This window comes from Octodon degus, unplaced genomic scaffold (genome assembly GCF_000260255.1).
Source record: "Octodon degus isolate 3935 unplaced genomic scaffold, OctDeg1.0 scaffold00088, whole genome shotgun sequence".
Lineage (NCBI taxonomy): Eukaryota > Metazoa > Chordata > Mammalia > Rodentia > Octodontidae > Octodon > Octodon degus.
Window position 1 is genome coordinate 2,448,188 of NW_004524664.1, and position 9,272 is coordinate 2,457,459.

Below are 9,272 nucleotides of genomic sequence, written 5' to 3' on the forward strand. Positions count from 1 at the left end.
TTGTTAATCTTTGTTCTTATTAAAATGAATAAAAATTAGCCAAGCTCCAACAACAAAGGTACCAATATCAGCAATGAAAGGAAAGAATCACTATAGAACCTGTAGCAAATAAGTGAAAAATAAGAGAACAGGAGAACAATTTTAGGGCAATAAATACAGTACAAAAAAGACAACTTTTTAAGAGACAAAAAATAGCAAAATGATAATAATGGAAAATTTGAGTGGTCCTACCTATTAAAGGAACTAAATTTGAAATTAAAAATTCCCCACACAAAGAAAATTCTAAACCAGATATAAATTATATATAGATTGTTGGTTATTTCTAATTTGATATTACTGGTACATTTTCCTCACAAAGTAGTCATATGAATTGGGCATAGTACTCCATAAGATTGAAGTATTTACTTTTAAACTGAGATGAAACCAAAGCTTAAGAGACATCACAGAGAGAAAGCCTCACTCTCTAAAATTATTTACAGGCTAAGTGTGGTGGTACATACCTGTAGCACTCTGACGCTTGAGTAAGGAGGTTTGCCATGAGTTCTAGGGCAGCCTAGATACACACTAGGTTCAAGGCTGGTCTGCACTACATAGTAAGACCCTATCTTAAGACACCAAAATAAACAAATAAGCAAACACATAAATAAATAAAACAAATATACAACAGAGATAGAGATATCTATTCCAACTGAATGGCAATCTTTCATACAAAGACATGAGAATTAAGAGAAAAGAAGACAATAAAATGACAAGAAAATTCCTAATTCCTTAGTCTCTTCCCACAGATGTTCAAGTGGACAGATTTCAGACAAAGTATTTTTAAATACTGACAGTTAAAGATGATGAAGATCAAAAAGGACACATATAAGCACCTCAGTGAATCTTTCAGTAAAACAAGCAGTGATCTCCAAGAAGATCACAGGTACAACTGAAGTAATGAAGAGAGGACATGAAAGACCACTTCAACAAAGAAAAGTTAAGAAAAAAAACAAAACAGGAATCCCTGAAATGAAGTGCTCAGTTAGTCTAACAAAATCTCAGATGAAGATCTCAGCAGAGAGCAAGATGAATCAGAAGAAAAATTAAAATTAGCAAGGCTCAAGCAAACAAACAAACAAAATAATGTAATCAATACTCAAACAGTAATAATTACTGCTTAGGCAGACACAGGGACTGGGATAGATTCCTAGTTTGCTGTAGGGGCCCTGCCCCCAGGGCATACCGAGATGGCAATTGAGACTGGGTGTGGTGGCAGGAGCCCATAATCACAGTGTTTGGGAAGCTGAAAACAGGAGGCTCACTATGTATCTGCTCTGTGTAGTTAGATCTTGTAGACTCCATACTAAATTTTTTTTTAAAGTAATAATTAAAAAATAATGAGAAAAATGAAAAAGATTATTGAGGAGCTCCTAGTCACCTCTAAAAGAACAAATTTAAGAATTATCAGATTGAAAAAAGATATAATACAGGTTAAAGTCACAGAAAACCTAATCACTAAAATTATAGCACAAAATCTCTACAATATGGGAAATGAGATAGATAACCAGATACTAAAGACACTCGGGGCCACAAATAGATGCTATCTGAAAAGTACCTTTGGGGTTGGCCAGATGGCTCAGTGGATTAACGGGCCTGCTTAGACAGGCTCAGGGAACAGGGTTTGATCCCCAGCAAGCCATGCCTGCCCCAGGGGTGCACTGAGACAGCGACTGAGACTGGGTATTGTGGCATGCACCTGTAGTCCCAGTACTTGGGAGGCTGAAATCAGGAGGATCACTATGAGTCTGATCTGTGTAGTGAGACACTATAGACTATGTACAAAAAATACAAAAAAAAAAAAAAAAGGCAGAATAAGTACCTCTGCATAAAATAACTAATTGTCCAAAATTTAGAACAACGAATGTTAGAAGCTTTTGCAAGGAAATGCAAAATTACTTAGAATAGCAGGCCAATCAGATTAAGAGCAGATTCTCAACAGAAACTATAAAGGCCAGAAGGTTTTGGAGAGATGAATTTCAAGTCCTTAAAGAAAATAATGGCAATGTAGATTGCTATATTCTGCAAGCCTAATCTTCAAAGTTGAAAGGAAAGAAAGGATTTCTTGAAATAAGGAAAAACTGAAGAAATCCATGACCACTACACCAACACTGTAGAATGTACTTAAGTTAATTCTAAACAAAGAGGAAAAGGCCTGAACCACAAGAACAAAGGAAAGAATAAAACTATTAAAATAGACAAATGAATGTGAATCAGTATGAATCAAAGACTAGCAAAGTAAAAGTATGATTCAAATGAATCTTTATATATTAAATATATCTTTCAATAATGACAAATAATGAAATAGTTTTAACCTTGCAATAAAAAGATAACAATTAGCATATTGAATGACAAACACAAACCAAATACACTGCCTGCAAGAAAAACACCTCATCCATAAAAATATACACACACTGAAAGTAAAAAGATAGAAAAATTTATGCCGGGGCTGGGGATACAGCTAGGGATACTGTCAGGCAAGCACAAGTTCTTGAGTTGGATCCCTGGTACTACAAACAAACAAACAAACAAAGCAAAACAAAACAAAAAAAGGAAAGGAAGGAAGAAAGAACGAAAAAAAAAAAAAAACAAAAAGAGTATGCCAAGCAAATGGAGTCAAAACCAAGCAGGAGTAGTTATACTTAAACCCCACAAGGTAAATCTCCCACTAAATCAGCAAGAAGAGTAAAAAAAATGTACTATATACTGATGAAAAAAATAATTCACCAAGAAGAGATTATAAGTGTAAATATATGTTCACCAAACATTAGCACAGTTGATTACATAAAACAAACACAACTTAAGAATCTGATTGACCTGAACAAACTTATTGTGAGTTTTTTATTACCTCACTTTTACAAATATAAAGGTCACCAGGAAAAAAAAATGAGTCAAAATTCCAAATTCATTCCACAAAGATCTGCCCTAATAGTAAAACCAGATAAGTGCATACATACACACACACACACACAGACACACACACACACACACACACAAGTGCAGGCATGTTCACACACACAAATTATATCTCAATATTACTGAACACAGACAAAAATCTTTGTAAGATTTTTGCAAACAAAGAGAAAATGGCCACAAAGGGGATAACAGCAAGGGTAGGTAGCTCCATCTCATATGGGAAGATAAATGAAGTTGAAACCTAGTAAGACTGAAATTCCATATTTGAGGGTATAACAGGGGAAACTGGACCATTCCTATATTACTGGAATGGATATGGTGAAATGAGACATATTCAGACCCAGAAGATAGAGATGCCAAAACAAGAGCAAGGTAGAAAGAACTGCCCTACACACATCTACCCATATATTCTGAATCAGCACCAGGCCCCTGGAAGCAAAAGGAGACACCCATACCTGGTAAATAACAGTGCTGCACCACCAGTAAGTGGTGGGGCTATGGGGAGAGAGATTTGCCTGAAAAGTGGGAACAATGCTATTATTTATTTCCACATACAGTGGGAGTGCCTCACGTGAAAAATTCAGCACCCTACCCATGATTCCCAGCAGGTTCCCATTGGGAGTCCACAGAATCTCCTAGCTGGAAACTGTGGAAGACACAAAAACTGATTCCACAACAAATATGTAAACCAGAGTCCAGTCTGTGAGATCTGTGAGGAGTCTCTGGAATCCAGCTTACAGAGGAACTTGGTGGAACCAGTCATCATCCCCTAACTGTTTCTCCCTGACACAGTCTGAGGCTCCGCCATAAACCAGTACTGGAAAAGGGGGAGCTCAGCAGAGAAGGAAGGAATCACTAAGTTCTGCAGCAGGGCTGAGACAGATACCTTGAGGGGGAGACGGTGAATCATGACTGGTCCAGTGATTTGGGGGACCATATATTAGGCAAGGAAAGCCTGTGGAAGGAAGAACTAGACCTGTCTATGATTGTGACCAACTCAAGTTGATTAAGACAATCAGATTTGTGGAGAACTACAGTGGGTCACACCTGGAGCACAGTTCTTAACCAGGACAGGTGTCCAGAGAGAGGGAACAACAGCTCTTGGCTTCACGCAGACAACTGTCTGGCCCACAAGGTGGATGCCCTGCATACCTGAAATCAGACTGTAATGCCAATTTAGAACTATATGATTTCTCTGGATTAATGCTATAACAATGGAAAGAAGACTTTAACTTTAATCTTATTTTTATTTTGATTATTGTATTCCTGCTTCTTTGTTTGATTTTGGTCATCTTGTGGGAAGGGGCTGTACCAGGAATGAAACTCAGGATTTTTCACTGCCAGGTAGGTGCTGTGCTGCTGAGCAATATCCCCAGCTGATTTTAGTTATCGTGATTTCTCCTTTTTGTATTTTACTTCTATTCATCATTCTTTTTTTTGGTTGTTGTCATTACTTCTCTAATGGTATTGTTTGGTTATTATACTTTAATTTTCAAGGTTTCCCCTTACACTTAGCCCTTTGTTTAATGTTTCTTCTATTTTTGACTTTCTTCTTTTCCTATTCTTTTTTCTCCTCATTTCTATCTTATCTTACCTCTTTACTTCCCCCAAACACTGATCTCGTAGGATAACTATAACAAATGCATTAGAGGATAGGGGAGATAGCTCAGTGGTCTAAGTGACTACCTGGCAAGCAGAAAGACCCAGGTACCATGTTTGATACTGGTACCACATGCCATGCTACCCAGAACCCTAGGCTTGCCATGCTGGCCACTGAAACCGGGTGGGGTGGCCCATACCTGTAATGCACAGTGCTGTGGAGGCTAAAACAGGAGGATCACTATGAGTCTGAGCTTGTAGCAAGACTCTGTACCAAATAAATAAATAAATGTTTTATTAAAAATTCTACACAAATGAGTTAGAAAACATGAATTCACAAGCATTGTATACAGTTTGACTAAAGGTCCCATCAGGATAATCCTTAACAAAATTGGGCTTAGAGGATCAAAAAGGACTGACCTATAAGTCTATTAATAGGTTCTGACAATCATAGAGCTGTCCTCAGTCCCTAAACACACTACTACCCATCTGCCTATTCTCCTTCTACCTGCAGAACATTCTCAAACTCCTTCTATATTAGCCTTTTACCCTAGCTATAAAAATAATTCTAACACAATTAAATTTCTTAATTTTTTCCTATTAATTTTTTCTTACTCTCTCTTCCCACTGAAAATTCCCTCCCTTTACCCCTATTTTCTCCTTACTCCATCCTCCACAATCCACACAAACCACAAAATGCAGTATAATACAGACTACAAGGGACAAGGAAAAAAAGGGAAATTGTAAAAACAAGTTCTAATGTTTATGGTTGGTACATGGCTGGATCCTTTGACTTATACAGTCAGTAGAAATTTGCTGCAGGCAACATTGTTGACAGGGTCCAACCCAATTAAATAGTATGAAGTGATAATGAATTCCTTGTGACAAAGCCAAAAACAAATCACTAGAAAACAGAACCTAACTCAGGAGAACTTGATATCAAGACAAAACTGTTTTTGCTCTCTTTTATCTCAACTCTGAGTGTGCATGTATAAATGTGCACACACACGTACACACACACACACACACACACAATAATGACAATGGAAGGCAAAAAAATGCTTCCAAAGATTCAAATCTGAAAAAGCAAGCACAAGGGCAGTGATGGAAAGGAAAGAAAACCCAGATAGTTGAGATATTTGAAATTATTAAAATGGCATTTTAGTCAGCTAAATTATATAGAAATATTATAGGCAGTCAGACAGGGCTAGGCCTGTCTAGCCTAGACATATGGAAGAAGACCATATGGAAGAGAAGATGACCTTGCTACTCTGGGAAAGAAAGACACTCCTGCTGTGGACCAGAACTCAAGACAAAACAGTAAACAAATGCAGCCACATACTTCCATAGGGATTTGCATCAGGGATTGGTATTCTAAATAGGTATCAATTACCTTGAAAGAGCCAAAAAGAGTCACTAACCAATAGGAAGAGCCCTGGTTCTGCATTCATGCCTGCTGGCTACAGGACTTCTTGCTTCCCCATTTGATCCCAATTGAATCAATTCTATCTGAGGAATTGTACTTGTAGTCTTATTGGTTGACCAGAGTTTTGTCCCACCTCATCTGTGAGTTCCTATGTTTTCCACCTTAGATCCACCTCACCACATGGTTCTGCTCAATTAAAATCCCTAGAAATGGCAGATTTCAGGGCAAATCATTCAGGTCTCACTCTATCCCTCTCTTGGGCAGATTTCTTTCCCCTAATAAATATGTTCTGCTCTTAACCTCCATTGTTCCTACAATTCATTATTTGGTTTTAGAGAATACAAACTCTGTCCAGGTATCTTTCAGGTTGGGAGATTCATTCCCTATGTCAATAGGAAACCAAGAAACTCAGCGAGTTCAAAGAGGACATAACACAAACTAGCCATTGTGGTTATGTTGCAGGCAGGTAAATTAGATAAGAATATCGGCAGTCAGACAGGGCTAGGCCCTCAAGCAGACAGCATAGAAGACAAGGTGACATTGCAATGTTGGAAGAGACCAATGCTCTTGCTGTGGGCCAGACCTAAAGATAAAAGATCAGATTGAACAAATGTTCACCTCCTTAAAGATAAGCATCCAGGATTGATCATCACCTTGAGGAAGCAAGGAAGAGTCACTAATCCAAGTAATACCAACTACTACCAAATAAATTCCTTTTTTATATTTGTTCCTGCTTGCTAAGTGACTCACTTTCCCCTTTGATTCTAGATTTAATCTATTTTACCTGAGCAATGGTGCTTGTAATCTCATTGGTTGACAATAGCTTTGTCCCACCTCATGCCCACCTAAGTGAGATCTCATATTCTCCACTTAGACCCACCTCACTTCATGGTATTACACTATAAAAGTCCTTGGAAGAGACAGCTTCCTGGGCCAAGCTGCTCGGGCCCCTCTTTCTATCCCTTTCTCAGATAGAAGCTTTCTTACCCCCAGTAAATATTCTGCTCTTAACCTCTGTTTGTTCCTATAATTCATTATTTGGTTTTAGAGAACATGTGCTAGTCCCAGATACCTTTCAGGTTGGGAGTTTCATTCCCCTATATCATTAATGAGAGGAACAAATAAAAATTGAATAGCTCATCAAAATGTTTCAAAATATGGGACCTGGTAAGCTAGAATAGTAGAATAAGCTCTTGCCTGGCAACGCAGAGTCCTGAGTTCGATTCCCAGTACTGAAAAAAAGAAGAAGAAGAAGAAGAAGAAGAAGAAGAAGAAGAAGAAGAAGAAGAAGAAGAAGAAGAAGAAGAAGAAGAAGAAGAAGAAAAATGTTTCAAAATATGAATGGTAAATTGTCAAAGATATAGAGTCCAAAAAATATGTCAAACAGAGAACTAGTGATAAAGAATTATAGAGCATTCAAAACAAGAGAAATGACCAATATAAAAACAGGTTAGTTCCACCAAAAAAAAAATAAAAATAAAAACAGGTTATCAGAAATCATCAGGGACAAAATGAAAATAAATGATAATTACTCAAGAGACCTTAACCAGATAAGAGAGCAAATAAATGCATCCAAAATATTCTAAATGACATTGAGATCATAAGACTAACCTAATGTGAAGTTGAGTTAGAAAATGATGGCACAAATAAAATGTGAAAACCTCTTTACAGAAATTCTAGAAGAAAAGTCTCCAGGTATGGGAAAAGAACTCAACATAGGCAAGTGAAGCTGATAAAACACAAAATACCTATAATGAAAAAAAGGAGCTCTCCTTGATATCTTCATCAAAATCCCAGATGTACAAGAATTTCAATAGCTACCTGAGAAAAGCAAACCATTACTTACAAGGATAAACCCCTTAAGCATATACCAGACATCTCAATAGAAACTTCCAAAGGTAGGAAAATTACAACTTGAAATTAAGCGCTATAAGTAACCTCCCAAAACCCGGTACCAATTCAGAATTAAACTCCTACAAAAATGGTTGTTGTAGATAGCTGAATTAGATAGAAATATTATAGGCAACCAGACAGGGCTAGGTCCTCAAAAGAGACAGCACGGATGACAAGGTATCTTGCAACTGTGAGAGACACATGCTCCTGCTGTGGGCTAGACCTAAAGACCAAAAAATTAACAAATGCTTACCTCTCTAAAGATAAGCACCTGGGGCTGGAGAGATGGCTCAGTGGTCTAAAGCACCTACTTAGAACAAGCTTAGCAAAGCATTAGGGACCGCGGTTCGATCCCCCAGCACCACATGCCAGCCCCGCCCCCTGGTGGGCTGAGCTGGCCACACACACCACACACACTCTCTCTCTGTCTCTCTCTCTCTGTCTCTCTCTCTGTCTCTCTCTCTCTCTCTCAAATAAATAAAAATTAAAAAAAAATTAAAATTTAAAGATAAGCACCTGGTATTTATCATAACCTTGAGAAGCCAGGAAGAGTCACTAATCCAACCACTACTAGATAAGCCCCTGTTCTCTATTCATGCTCCATTTGCTATATAACTGGCTTTCTCATTTGATCCTGTATTAAATCAATTTTACCTGAATAATTATGCTTGTAACCTTATTGACTGACCATAGTTTTGTCATCCCTCATCCGAATTCCCATGTTTTCCACCTTAGACTCCCTCATCTCATGGATTTACTTCATAAAAATCCCTAGAAATGGCAAGTTTCTTGTAATAGAATTCTTAAGGCAAGTGAAGATTGAATTTAATTCTCAGAAAAATAAATGTCAAGATAAAAATGATCTGAAGAAGCAAAGAGACTCACTATAAACTGGTAATGGGAATAATTCAACAGCAAAACATTAAAATTATAAACTGCAGATAAAAAAAATCAGATCCTCATAAATACAGTAGAAAAATTAAATACTCCACTAACACAAATAGAGCAACAAGACAAATCAACTAACAAATAAGTATCAGATTTTAAGAAAACCATTGAACAAATAAAGTGTTCTACCCAATCATAATCGAATACACATTCTTTTTAACAGCATAATGAACTTTTTCTAAAACAGGCCATACACAAGTCAGTGAAATCACTCTTAAGAAAATGTGAAAAATCAAATTATATCATGTATGTTACCAGACCACAGCACAATGAAGTTAGAAATTCATGATAAGGCCGGGAGCTAGCTCAGTGATCTAAGTGCCTGCCTGGCAAGCTCAAGGACCTGGGTTCATTCTCCACTACTGCTGGGCACACCCTGCCAACACCAAAACCATGTGTGGGGGTCCAGGGAGATGGCTCAGTAGAATAAGCACTTCCCTGGCAAGTGCAAGGG

General features: G+C 37.6%; 1 protein-coding gene across 1 annotated transcript in view; it reads right to left on the reverse strand.

The window, feature by feature from the left end:
- Positions 1-9,272, reverse strand: part of LOC101572691 (disintegrin and metalloproteinase domain-containing protein 32-like) — a 227,901-nt gene that overhangs the window by 141,849 nt on the left and 76,780 nt on the right. The gene's annotated exons all lie outside the window — the stretch shown is intronic.